General features: G+C 37.6%; 8 non-coding genes and 17 pseudogenes across 8 annotated transcripts; all 25 read right to left on the bottom strand.

Moving 5' to 3' along the window:
• Positions 1 to 95: 95 nt before the first annotated feature.
• On the bottom strand, positions 96 to 214 carry LOC124317143 (annotated as a pseudogene).
• A 412-nt stretch (positions 215 to 626) lies between these two features.
• Positions 627 to 745, bottom strand: LOC124317144 (annotated as a pseudogene).
• A 413-nt stretch (positions 746 to 1,158) lies between these two features.
• Positions 1,159 to 1,277, bottom strand: LOC124317424. The gene has a single exon (XR_006912099.1). It is a non-coding gene; the product is annotated as a 5S ribosomal RNA (ribosomal RNA).
• A 412-nt stretch (positions 1,278 to 1,689) lies between these two features.
• Positions 1,690 to 1,808, bottom strand: LOC124317539. Its single transcript, XR_006912112.1, has one exon. It is a non-coding gene; the product is annotated as a 5S ribosomal RNA (ribosomal RNA).
• Positions 1,809 to 2,220: 412 nt separating this feature from the next.
• Positions 2,221 to 2,339, bottom strand: LOC124316912 (annotated as a pseudogene).
• A 413-nt stretch (positions 2,340 to 2,752) lies between these two features.
• Positions 2,753 to 2,871, bottom strand: LOC124317555 (annotated as a pseudogene).
• A 412-nt stretch (positions 2,872 to 3,283) lies between these two features.
• Positions 3,284 to 3,402, bottom strand: LOC124317557 (annotated as a pseudogene).
• Positions 3,403 to 3,814: 412 nt separating this feature from the next.
• LOC124317145 lies at positions 3,815 to 3,933 on the bottom strand (annotated as a pseudogene).
• Positions 3,934 to 4,345: 412 nt separating this feature from the next.
• LOC124317147 lies at positions 4,346 to 4,464 on the bottom strand (annotated as a pseudogene).
• Positions 4,465 to 4,877: 413 nt separating this feature from the next.
• Positions 4,878 to 4,996, bottom strand: LOC124316930. The gene has a single exon (XR_006912055.1). It is a non-coding gene; the product is annotated as a 5S ribosomal RNA (ribosomal RNA).
• Positions 4,997 to 5,408: 412 nt separating this feature from the next.
• Positions 5,409 to 5,527, bottom strand: LOC124317149 (annotated as a pseudogene).
• A 412-nt stretch (positions 5,528 to 5,939) lies between these two features.
• LOC124317042 lies at positions 5,940 to 6,058 on the bottom strand. Its single transcript, XR_006912067.1, has one exon. It is a non-coding gene; the product is annotated as a 5S ribosomal RNA (ribosomal RNA).
• A 412-nt stretch (positions 6,059 to 6,470) lies between these two features.
• LOC124316914 lies at positions 6,471 to 6,589 on the bottom strand (annotated as a pseudogene).
• Positions 6,590 to 7,002: 413 nt separating this feature from the next.
• Positions 7,003 to 7,121, bottom strand: LOC124317558 (annotated as a pseudogene).
• Positions 7,122 to 7,534: 413 nt separating this feature from the next.
• Positions 7,535 to 7,653, bottom strand: LOC124317559 (annotated as a pseudogene).
• A 413-nt stretch (positions 7,654 to 8,066) lies between these two features.
• LOC124317101 lies at positions 8,067 to 8,185 on the bottom strand. The gene has a single exon (XR_006912069.1). It is a non-coding gene; the product is annotated as a 5S ribosomal RNA (ribosomal RNA).
• Positions 8,186 to 8,597: 412 nt separating this feature from the next.
• On the bottom strand, positions 8,598 to 8,716 carry LOC124316915 (annotated as a pseudogene).
• A 413-nt stretch (positions 8,717 to 9,129) lies between these two features.
• On the bottom strand, positions 9,130 to 9,248 carry LOC124317560 (annotated as a pseudogene).
• Positions 9,249 to 9,661: 413 nt separating this feature from the next.
• LOC124317112 lies at positions 9,662 to 9,780 on the bottom strand. The gene has a single exon (XR_006912070.1). It is a non-coding gene; the product is annotated as a 5S ribosomal RNA (ribosomal RNA).
• Positions 9,781 to 10,192: 412 nt separating this feature from the next.
• Positions 10,193 to 10,311, bottom strand: LOC124316916 (annotated as a pseudogene).
• Positions 10,312 to 10,724: 413 nt separating this feature from the next.
• LOC124317562 lies at positions 10,725 to 10,843 on the bottom strand (annotated as a pseudogene).
• Positions 10,844 to 11,256: 413 nt separating this feature from the next.
• On the bottom strand, positions 11,257 to 11,375 carry LOC124317124. The gene has a single exon (XR_006912071.1). It is a non-coding gene; the product is annotated as a 5S ribosomal RNA (ribosomal RNA).
• A 412-nt stretch (positions 11,376 to 11,787) lies between these two features.
• LOC124317563 lies at positions 11,788 to 11,906 on the bottom strand (annotated as a pseudogene).
• Positions 11,907 to 12,319: 413 nt separating this feature from the next.
• Positions 12,320 to 12,438, bottom strand: LOC124317136. Its single transcript, XR_006912072.1, has one exon. It is a non-coding gene; the product is annotated as a 5S ribosomal RNA (ribosomal RNA).
• A 412-nt stretch (positions 12,439 to 12,850) lies between these two features.
• Positions 12,851 to 12,969, bottom strand: LOC124316917 (annotated as a pseudogene).
• Positions 12,970 to 13,162: the final 193 nt, after the last annotated feature.

Genomic DNA, 13,162 nt, shown 5'->3' on the forward strand with positions numbered 1-13,162 from the left:
AGGCATTGAAATGTTTCATCTACGAAATTGGACTGGTAACCATCGTGATTGAAAAAAAATGTCAAGAAATTTGTTATTGAAAACAAACTATCCATCGCCAACGACATCCCGTATTCCCAAGCGGTCACCCTTCCAAGTACTAACGGGACTCGACGTAACTTAACTTCTGGGAGCTGACGAGACCAGGTGCGTTCTACGTGATATGGCCGTTGACATTCAAAAATGAAAATTTACCCTCCCAGTCCCAATGGATGAATAGAAAATCACTTCAAAGTGACAGAAATGTTTGTTCATTGAATTTGGACTGGTAACCATCGCGAATAAAAAGCGCGATCAACTTTGAAAAACTCGCAATGAAATTCATCCAGAATCATTCCTATAGATGAATTGAACCTATCCCTATGTCATTGAAATTTTTGATCTACGAATTTGGACTGGTAACCATCACGATTAATAACGCGATAAAATTTGACAAACTCTCAATGGAATTGATCCAGAATCATTCTTATAGATGAATTGAACCTATCTCTAAGGCATTGAAATGTTTCATCTACGAAATTGGACTGGTAACCATCGTGATTGAAAAAAAATGTCAAGAAATTTGTTATTGAAAACAAACTATCCATCGCCAACGACATCCCGTATTCCCAAGCGGTCACCCTTCCAAGTACTAACGGGACTCGACGTAACTTAACTTCTGGGAGCTGACGAGACCAGGTGCGTTCTACGTGATATGGCCGTTGACATTCAAAAATGAAAATTTACCCTCCCAGTCCCAATGGATGAATAGAAAATCACTTCAAAGTGACAGAAATGTTTGTTCATTGAATTTTGACTGGTAACCATCGCGAATAAAAAGCGCGATCAACTTTGAAAAACTCGCAATGAAATTCATCCAGAATCATTCCTATAGATGAATTGAACCTATCCCTATGTCATTGAAATTTTTGATCTACGAATTTGGACTGGTAACCATAACGATTGAAAAACGCGATAAAATTTGACAAACTCTCAATGGAATTGATCCAGAATCATTCTTATAGATGAATTGAACCTATCTCTAAGGCATTGAAATGTTTCATCTACGAAATTGGACTGGTAACCATCGTGATTGAAAAAAAATGTCAAGAAATTTGTTATTGAAAACAAACTATCCATCGCCAACGACATCCCGTATTCCCAAGCGGTCACCCTTCCAAGTACTAACGGGACTCGACGTAACTTAACTTCTGGGAGCTGACGAGACCAGGTGCTTTCTACGTGATATGGCCGTTGACATTCAAAAATGAAAATTTACCCTCCCAGTCCCAATGGATGAATAGAAAATCACTTCAAAGTGACAGAAATGTTTGTTCATTGAATTTGGATTGGTAACCATCGTGAATAAAAAGCGCGATCAACTTTGAAAAACTCGCAATGAAATTCATCCAGAGTCATTCCTATTGATGAATTGAACCTATCCCTATGTCATTGAAATTTTTGATCTACGAATTTGGACTGGTAACCATCACGATTAATAACGCGATAAAATTTGACAAACTCTCAATGGAATTGATCCAGAATCATTCTTATAGATGAATTGAACCTATCTCTAAGGCATTGAAATGTTTCATCTACGAAATTGGACTGGTAACCATCGTGATTGAAAAAAAATGTCAAGAAATTTGTTATTGAAAACAAACTATCCATCGCCAACGACATCCCGTATTCCCAAGCGGTCACCCTTCCAAGTACTAACGGGACTCGACGTAACTTAACTTCTGGGAGCTGACGAGACCAGGTGCTTTCTACGTGATATGGCCGTTGACATTCAAAAATGAAAATTTACCCTCCCAGTCCCAATGGATGAATAGAAAATCACTTCAAAGTGACAGAAATGTTTGTTCATTGAATTTGGATTGGTAACCATCGTGAATAAAAAGCGCGATCAACTTTGAAAAACTCGCAATGAAATTCATCCAGAGTCATTCCTATTGATGAATTGAACCTATCCCTATGTCATTGAAATTTTTGATCTACGAATTTGGACTGGTAACCATCACGATTAATAACGCGATAAAATTTGACAAACTCTCAATGGAATTGATCCAGAATCATTCTTATAGATGAATTGAACCTATCTCTAAGGCATTGAAATGTTTCATCTACGAAATTGGACTGGTAACCATCGTGATTGAAAAAAAATGTCAAGAAATTTGTTATTGAAAACAAACTATCCATCGCCAACGACATCCCGTATTCCCAAGCGGTCACCCTTCCAAGTACTAACGGGACTCGACGTTACTTAACTTCTGGGAGCTGACGAGACCAGGTGCGTTCTACGTGATATGGCCGTTGACATTCAAAAATGAAAATTTACCCTCCCAGTCCCAATGGATGAATAGAAAATCACTTCAAAGTGACAGAAATGTTTGTTCATTGAATTTGGACTGGTAACCATCGCGAATAAAAAGCGCGATCAACTTTGAAAAACTCGCAATGAAATTCATCCAGAATCATTCCTATAGATGAATTGAACCTATCCCTATGTCATTGAAATTTTTGATCTACGAATTTGGACTGGTAACCATCACGATTAAAAAACGCGATAAAATTTGACAAACTCTCAATGGAATTGATCCAGAATCATTCTTATAGATGAATTGAACCTATCTCTAAGGCATTGAAATGTTTCATCTAAGAAATTGGACTGGTAACCATCGTGATTGAAAAAAAATGTCAAGAAATTTGTTATTGAAAACAAACTATCCATCGCCAACGACATCCCGTATTCCCAAGCGGTCACCCTTCCAAGTACTAACGGGACTCGACGTAACTTAACTTCTGGGAGCTGACGAGACCAAGTGCGTTCTACGTGATATGGCCGTTGACATTCAAAAATGAAAATTTACCCTCCCAGTCCCAATGGATGAATAGAAAATCACTTCAAAGTGACAGAAATGTTTGTTCATTGAATTTTGACTGGTAACCATCGCGAATAAAAAGCGCGATCAACTTTGAAAAACTCGCAATGAAATTCATCCAGAATCATTCCTATAGATGAATTGAACCTATCCCTATGTCATTGAAATTTTTGATCTACGAATTTGGACTGGTAACCATCACGATTAATAACGCGATAAAATTTGACAAACTCTCAATGGAATTGATCCAGAATCATTCTTATAGATGAATTGAACCTATCTCTAAGGCATTGAAATGTTTCATCTACGAAATTGGACTGGTAACCATCGTGATTGAAAAAAAATGTCAAGAAATTTGTTATTGAAAACAAACTATCCATCGCCAACGACATCCCGTATTCCCAAGCGGTCACCCTTCCAAGTACTAACGGGACTCGACGTAACTTAACTTCTGGGAGCTGACGAGACCAAGTGCGTTCTACGTGATATGGCCGTTGACATTCAAAAATGAAAATTTACCCTCCCAGTCCCAATGGATGAATAGAAAATCACTTCAAAGTGACAGAAATGTTTGTTCATTGAATTTGGACTGGTAACCATCGCGAATAAAAAGCGCGATAAACTTTGAAAAACTCGCAATGAAATTCATCCAGAATCATTCCTATAGATGAATTGAACCTATCCCTATGTCATTGAAATTTTTGATCTACGAATTTGGACTGGTAACCATCACGATTAATAACGCGATAAAATTTGACAAACTCTCAATGGAATTGATCCAGAATCATTCTTATAGATGAATTGAACCTATCTCTAAGGCATTGAAATGTTTCATCTACGAAATTGGACTGGTAACCATCGTGATTGAAAAAAAATGTCAAGAAATTTGTTATTGAAAACAAACTATCCATCGCCAACGACATCCCGTATTCCCAAGCGGTCACCCTTCCAAGTACTAACGGGACTCGACGTAACTTAACTTCTGGGAGCTGACGAGACCAGGTGCGTTCTACGTGATATGGCCGTTGACATTCAAAAATGAAAATTTACCCTCCCAGTCCCAATGGATGAATAGAAAATCACTTCAAAGTGACAGAAATGTTTGTTCATTGAATTTGGACTGGTAACCATCGCGAATAAAAAGCGCGATCAACTTTGAAAAACTCGCAATGAAATTCATCCAGAATCATTCCTATAGATGAATTGAACCTATCCCTATGTCATTGAAATTTTTGATCTACGAATTTGGACTGGTAACCATCACGATTAATAACGCGATAAAATTTGACAAACTCTCAATGGAATTGATCCAGAATCATTCTTATAGATGAATTGAACCTATCTCTAAGGCATTGAAATGTTTCATCTACGAAATTGGACTGGTAACCATCGTGATTGAAAAAAAATGTCAAGAAATTTGTTATTGAAAACAAACTATCCATCGCCAACGACATCCCGTATTCCCAAGCGGTCACCCTTCCAAGTACTAACGGGACTCGACGTAACTTAACTTCTGGGAGCTGACGAGACCAGGTGCGTTCTACGTGATATGGCCGTTGACATTCAAAAATGAAAATTTACCCTCCCAGTCCCAATGGATGAATAGAAAATCACTTCAAAGTGACAGAAATGTTTGTTCATTGAATTTTGACTGGTAACCATCGCGAATAAAAAGCGCGATCAACTTTGAAAAACTCGCAATGAAATTCATCCAGAATCATTCCTATAGATGAATTGAACCTATCCCTATGTCATTGAAATTTTTGATCTACGAATTTGGACTGGTAACCATAACGATTGAAAAACGCGATAAAATTTGACAAACTCTCAATGGAATTGATCCAGAATCATTCTTATAGATGAATTGAACCTATCTCTAAGGCATTGAAATGTTTCATCTACGAAATTGGACTGGTAACCATCGTGATTGAAAAAAAATGTCAAGAAATTTGTTATTGAAAACAAACTATCCATCGCCAACGACATCCCGTATTCCCAAGCGGTCACCCTTCCAAGTACTAACGGGACTCGACGTAACTTAACTTCTGGGAGCTGACGAGACCAGGTGCTTTCTACGTGATATGGCCGTTGACATTCAAAAATGAAAATTTACCCTCCCAGTCCCAATGGATGAATAGAAAATCACTTCAAAGTGACAGAAATGTTTGTTCATTGAATTTGGATTGGTAACCATCGTGAATAAAAAGCGCGATCAACTTTGAAAAACTCGCAATGAAATTCATCCAGAGTCATTCCTATTGATGAATTGAACCTATCCCTATGTCATTGAAATTTTTGATCTACGAATTTGGACTGGTAACCATCACGATTAATAACGCGATAAAATTTGACAAACTCTCAATGGAATTGATCCAGAATCATTCTTATAGATGAATTGAACCTATCTCTAAGGCATTGAAATGTTTCATCTACGAAATTGGACTGGTAACCATCGTGATTGAAAAAAAATGTCAAGAAATTTGTTATTGAAAACAAACTATCCATCGCCAACGACATCCCGTATTCCCAAGCGGTCACCCTTCCAAGTACTAACGGGACTCGACGTAACTTAACTTCTGGGAGCTGACGAGACCAGGTGCGTTCTACGTGATATGGCCGTTGACATTCAAAAATGAAAATTTACCCTCCCAGTCCCAATGGATGAATAGAAAATCACTTCAAAGTGACAGAAATGTTTGTTCATTGAATTTGGACTGGTAACCATCGCGAATAAAAAGCGCGATCAACTTTGAAAAACTCGCAATGAAATTCATCCAGAATCATTCCTATAGATGAATTGAACCTATCCCTATGTCATTGAAATTTTTGATCTACGAATTTGGACTGGTAACCATCACGATTAATAACGCGATAAAATTTGACAAACTCTCAATGGAATTGATCCAGAATCATTCTTATAGATGAATTGAACCTATCTCTAAGGCATTGAAATGTTTCATCTACGAAATTGGACTGGTAACCATCGTGATTGAAAAAAAATGTCAAGAAATTTGTTATTGAAAACAAACTATCCATCGCCAACGACATCCCGTATTCCCAAGCGGTCACCCTTCCAAGTACTAACGGGACTCGACGTAACTTAACTTCTGGGAGCTGACGAGACCAGGTGCTTTCTACGTGATATGGCCGTTGACATTCAAAAATGAAAATTTACCCTCCCAGTCCCAATGGATGAATAGAAAATCACTTCAAAGTGACAGAAATGTTTGTTCATTGAATTTGGATTGGTAACCATCGTGAATAAAAAGCGCGATCAACTTTGAAAAACTCGCAATGAAATTCATCCAGAGTCATTCCTATTGATGAATTGAACCTATCCCTATGTCATTGAAATTTTTGATCTACGAATTTGGACTGGTAACCATCACGATTAATAACGCGATAAAATTTGACAAACTCTCAATGGAATTGATCCAGAATCATTCTTATAGATGAATTGAACCTATCTCTAAGGCATTGAAATGTTTCATCTACGAAATTGGACTGGTAACCATCGTGATTGAAAAAAAATGTCAAGAAATTTGTTATTGAAAACAAACTATCCATCGCCAACGACATCCCGTATTCCCAAGCGGTCACCCTTCCAAGTACTAACGGGACTCGACGTTACTTAACTTCTGGGAGCTGACGAGACCAGGTGCGTTCTACGTGATATGGCCGTTGACATTCAAAAATGAAAATTTACCCTCCCAGTCCCAATGGATGAATAGAAAATCACTTCAAAGTGACAGAAATGTTTGTTCATTGAATTTGGACTGGTAACCATCGCGAATAAAAAGCGCGATCAACTTTGAAAAACTCGCAATGAAATTCATCCAGAATCATTCCTATAGATGAATTGAACCTATCCCTATGTCATTGAAATTTTTGATCTACGAATTTGGACTGGTAACCATCACGATTAAAAAACGCGATAAAATTTGACAAACTCTCAATGGAATTGATCCAGAATCATTCTTATAGATGAATTGAACCTATCTCTAAGGCATTGAAATGTTTCATCTAAGAAATTGGACTGGTAACCATCGTGATTGAAAAAAAATGTCAAGAAATTTGTTATTGAAAACAAACTATCCATCGCCAACGACATCCCGTATTCCCAAGCGGTCACCCTTCCAAGTACTAACGGGACTCGACGTAACTTAACTTCTGGGAGCTGACGAGACCAAGTGCGTTCTACGTGATATGGCCGTTGACATTCAAAAATGAAAATTTACCCTCCCAGTCCCAATGGATGAATAGAAAATCACTTCAAAGTGACAGAAATGTTTGTTCATTGAATTTTGACTGGTAACCATCGCGAATAAAAAGCGCGATCAACTTTGAAAAACTCGCAATGAAATTCATCCAGAATCATTCCTATAGATGAATTGAACCTATCCCTATGTCATTGAAATTTTTGATCTACGAATTTGGACTGGTAACCATAACGATTGAAAAACGCGATAAAATTTGACAAACTCTCAATGGAATTGATCCAGAATCATTCTTATAGATGAATTGAACCTATCTCTAAGGCATTGAAATGTTTCATCTAAGAAATTGGACTGGTAACCATCGTGATTGAAAAAAAATGTCAAGAAATTTGTTATTGAAAACAAACTATCCATCGCCAACGACATCCCGTATTCCCAAGCGGTCACCCTTCCAAGTACTAACGGGACTCGACGTAACTTAACTTCTGGGAGCTGACGAGACCAAGTGCGTTCTACGTGATATGGCCGTTGACATTCAAAAATGAAAATTTACCCTCCCAGTCCCAATGGATGAATAGAAAATCACTTCAAAGTGACAGAAATGTTTGTTCATTGAATTTTGACTGGTAACCATCGCGAATAAAAAGCGCGATCAACTTTGAAAAACTCGCAATGAAATTCATCCAGAATCATTCCTATAGATGAATTGAACCTATCCCTATGTCATTGAAATTTTTGATCTACGAATTTGGACTGGTAACCATAACGATTGAAAAACGCGATAAAATTTGACAAACTCTCAATGGAATTGATCCAGAATCATTCTTATAGATGAATTGAACCTATCTCTAAGGCATTGAAATGTTTCATCTACGAAATTGGACTGGTAACCATCGTGATTGAAAAAAAATGTCAAGAAATTTGTTATTGAAAACAAACTATCCATCGCCAACGACATCCCGTATTCCCAAGCGGTCACCCTTCCAAGTACTAACGGGACTCGACGTAACTTAACTTCTGGGAGCTGACGAGACCAGGTGCTTTCTACGTGATATGGCCGTTGACATTCAAAAATGAAAATTTACCCTCCCAGTCCCAATGGATGAATAGAAAATCACTTCAAAGTGACAGAAATGTTTGTTCATTGAATTTGGATTGGTAACCATCGCGAATAAAAAGCGCGATCAACTTTGAAAAACTCGCAATGAAATTCATCCAGAGTCATTCCTATTGATGAATTGAACCTATCCCTATGTCATTGAAATTTTTGATCTACGAATTTGGACTGGTAACCATCACGATTAATAACGCGATAAAATTTGACAAACTCTCAATGGAATTGATCCAGAATCATTCTTATAGATGAATTGAACCTACCTCTAAGGCATTGAAATGTTTCATCTACGAAATTGGACTGGTAACCATCGTGATTGAAAAAAAATGTCAAGAAATTTGTTATTGAAAACAAACTATCCATCGCCAACGACATCCCGTATTCCCAAGCGGTCACCCTTCCAAGTACTAACGGGACTCGACGTTACTTAACTTCTGGGAGCTGACGAGACCAGGTGCGTTCTACGTGATATGGCCGTTGACATTCAAAAATGAAAATTTACCCTCCCAGTCCCAATGGATGAATAGAAAATCACTTCAAAGTGACAGAAATGTTTGTTCATTGAATTTGGACTGGTAACCATCGCGAATAAAAAGCGCGATCAACTTTGAAAAACTCGCAATGAAATTCATCCAGAATCATTCCTATAGATGAATTGAACCTATCCCTATGTCATTGAAATTTTTGATCTACGAATTTGGACTGGTAACCATCACGATTAAAAAACGCGATAAAATTTGACAAACTCTCAATGGAATTGATCCAGAATCATTCTTATAGATGAATTGAACCTATCTCTAAGGCATTGAAATGTTTCATCTAAGAAATTGGACTGGTAACCATCGTGATTGAAAAAAAATGTCAAGAAATTTGTTATTGAAAACAAACTATCCATCGCCAACGACATCCCGTATTCCCAAGCGGTCACCCTTCCAAGTACTAACGGGACTCGACGTAACTTAACTTCTGGGAGCTGACGAGACCAAGTGCGTTCTACGTGATATGGCCGTTGACATTCAAAAATGAAAATTTACCCTCCCAGTCCCAATGGATGAATAGAAAATCACTTCAAAGTGACAGAAATGTTTGTTCATTGAATTTTGACTGGTAACCATCGCGAATAAAAAGCGCGATCAACTTTGAAAAACTCGCAATGAAATTCATCCAGAATCATTCCTATAGATGAATTGAACCTATCCCTATGTCATTGAAATTTTTGATCTACGAATTTGGACTGGTAACCATAACGATTGAAAAACGCGATAAAATTTGACAAACTCTCAATGGAATTGATCCAGAATCATTCTTATAGATGAATTGAACCTATCTCTAAGGCATTGAAATGTTTCATCTACGAAATTGGACTGGTAACCATCGTGATTGAAAAAAAATGTCAAGAAATTTGTTATTGAAAACAAACTATCCATCGCCAACGACATCCCGTATTCCCAAGCGGTCACCCTTCCAAGTACTAACGGGACTCGACGTAACTTAACTTCTGGGAGCTGACGAGACCAGGTGCTTTCTACGTGATATGGCCGTTGACATTCAAAAATGAAAATTTACCCTCCCAGTCCCAATGGATGAATAGAAAATCACTTCAAAGTGACAGAAATGTTTGTTCATTGAATTTGGATTGGTAACCATCGCGAATAAAAAGCGCGATCAACTTTGAAAAACTCGCAATGAAATTCATCCAGAGTCATTCCTATTGATGAATTGAACCTATCCCTATGTCATTGAAATTTTTGATCTACGAATTTGGACTGGTAACCATCACGATTAATAACGCGATAAAATTTGACAAACTCTCAATGGAATTGATCCAGAATCATTCTTATAGATGAATTGAACCTATCTCTAAGGCATTGAAATGTTTCATCTACGAAATTGGACTGGTAACCATCGTGATTGAAAAAAAATGTCAAGAAATTTGTTATTGAAAACAAACTATCCATCGCCAACGACATCCCGTATTCCCAAGCGGTCACCCTTCCAAGTACTAACGGGACTCGACGTTACTTAACTTCTGGGAGCTGACGAGACCAGGTGCGTTCTACGTGATATGGCCGTTGACATTCAAAAATGAAAATTTACCCTCCCAGTCCCAATGGATGAATAGAAAATCACTTCAAAGTGACAGAAATGTTTGTTCATTGAATTTGGACTGGTAACCATCGCGAATAAAAAGCGCGATCAACTTTGAAAAACTCGCAATGAAATTCATCCAGAATCATTCCTATAGATGAATTGAACCTATCCCTATGTCATTGAAATTTTTGATCTACGAATTTGGACTGGTAACCATCACGATTAAAAAACGCGATAAAATTTGACAAACTCTCAATGGAATTGATCCAGAATCATTCTTATAGATGAATTGAACCTATCTCTAAGGCATTGAAATGTTTCATCTAAGAAATTGGACTGGTAACCATCGTGATTGAAAAAAAATGTCAAGAAATTTGTTATTGAAAACAAACTATCCATCGCCAACGACATCCCGTATTCCCAAGCGGTCACCCTTCCAAGTACTAACGGGACTCGACGTAACTTAACTTCTGGGAGCTGACGAGACCAAGTGCGTTCTACGTGATATGGCCGTTGACATTCAAAAATGAAAATTTACCCTCCCAGTCCCAATGGATGAATAGAAAATCACTTCAAAGTGACAGAAATGTTTGTTCATTGAATTTTGACTGGTAACCATCGCGAATAAAAAGCGCGATCAACTTTGAAAAACTCGCAATGAAATTCATCCAGAATCATTCCTATAGATGAATTGAACCTATCCCTATGTCATTGAAATTTTTGATCTACGAATTTGGACTGGTAACCATAACGATTGAAAAACGCGATAAAATTTGACAAACTCTCAATGGAATTGATCCAGAATCATTCTTATAGATGAATTGAACCTATCTCTAAGGCATTGAAATGTTTCATCTACGAAATTGGACTGGTAACCATCGTGATTGAAAAAAAATGTCAAGAAATTTGTTATTGAAAACAAACTATCCATCGCCAACGACATCCCGTATTCCCAAGCGGTCACCCTTCCAAGTACTAACGGGACTCGACGTAACTTAACTTCTGGGAGCTGACGAGACCAGGTGCTTTCTACGTGATATGGCCGTTGACATTCAAAAATGAAAATTTACCCTCCCAGTCCCAATGGATGAATAGAAAATCACTTCAAAGTGACAGAAATGTTTGTTCATTGAATTTGGATTGGTAACCATCGCGAATAAAAAGCGCGATCAACTTTGAAAAACTCGCAATGAAATTCATCCAGAGTCATTCCTATTGATGAATTGAACCTATCCCTATGTCATTGAAATTTTTGATCTACGAATTTGGACTGGTAACCATCACGATTAATAACGCGATAAAATTTGACAAACTCTCAATGGAATTGATCCAGAATCATTCTTATAGATGAATTGAACCTATCTCTAAGGCATTGAAATGTTTCATCTACGAAATTGGACTGGTAACCATCGTGATTGAAAAAAAATGTCAAGAAATTTGTTATTGAAAACAAACTATCCATCGCCAACGACATCCCGTATTCCCAAGCGGTCACCCTTCCAAGTACTAACGGGACTCGACGTAACTTAACTTCTGGGAGCTGACGAGACCAAGTGCGTTCTACGTGATATGGCCGTTGACATTCAAAAATGAAAATTTACCCTCCCAGTCCCAATGGATGAATAGAAAATCACTTCAAAGTGACAGAAATGTTTGTTCATTGAATTTTGACTGGTAACCATCGCGAATAAAAAGCGCGATCAACTTTGAAAAACTCGCAATGAAATTCATCCAGAATCATTCCTATAGATGAATTGAACCTATCCCTATGTCATTGAAATTTTTGATCTACGAATTTGGACTGGTAACCATAACGATTGAAAAACGCGATAAAATTTGACAAACTCTCAATGGAATTGATCCAGAATCATTCTTATAGATGAATTGAACCTATCTCTAAGGCATTGAAATGTTTCATCTACGAAATTGGACTGGTAACCATCGTGATTGAAAAAAAATGTCAAGAAATTTGTTATTGAAAACAAACTATCCATCGCCAACGACATCCCGTATTCCCAAGCGGTCACCCTTCCAAGTACTAACGGGACTCGACGTAACTTAACTTCTGGGAGCTGACGAGACCAGGTGCTTTCTACGTGATATGGCCGTTGACATTCAAAAATGAAAATTTACCCTCCCAGTCCCAATGGATGAATAGAAAATCACTTCAAAGTGACAGAAATGTTTGTTCATTGAATTTGGATTGGTAACCATCGCGAATAAAAAGCGCGATCAACTTTGAAAAACTCGCAATGAAATTCATCCAGAGTCATTCCTATTGATGAATTGAACCTATCCCTATGTCATTGAAATTTTTGATCTACGAATTTGGACTGGTAACCATCACGATTAATAACGCGATAAAATTTGACAAACTCTCAATGGAATTGATCCAGAATCATTCTTATAGATGAATTGAACCTATCTCTAAGGCATTGAAATGTTTCATCTACGAAATTGGACTGGTAACCATCGTGATTGAAAAAAAATGTCAAGAAATTTGTTATTGAAAACAAACTATCCATCGCCAACGACATCCCGTATTCCCAAGCGGTCACCCTTCCAAGTACTAACGGGACTCGACGTTACTTAACTTCTGGGAGCTGACGAGACCAGGTGCGTTCTACGTGATATGGCCGTTGACATTCAAAAATGAAAATTTACCCTCCCAGTCCCAATGGATGAATAGAAAATCACTTCAAAGTGACAGAAATGTTTGTTCATTGAATTTGGACTGGTAACCATCGCGAATAAAAAGCGCGATCAACTTTGAAAAACTCGCAATGAAATTCATCCAGAATCATTCCTATAGATGAATTGAACCTATCCCTATGTCA

The sequence above is a fragment of the Daphnia pulicaria genome, unplaced genomic scaffold, assembly GCF_021234035.1.
Source record: "Daphnia pulicaria isolate SC F1-1A unplaced genomic scaffold, SC_F0-13Bv2 h1tg000057l, whole genome shotgun sequence".
Taxonomy (NCBI): Eukaryota; Metazoa; Arthropoda; class Branchiopoda; order Diplostraca; family Daphniidae; genus Daphnia; species Daphnia pulicaria.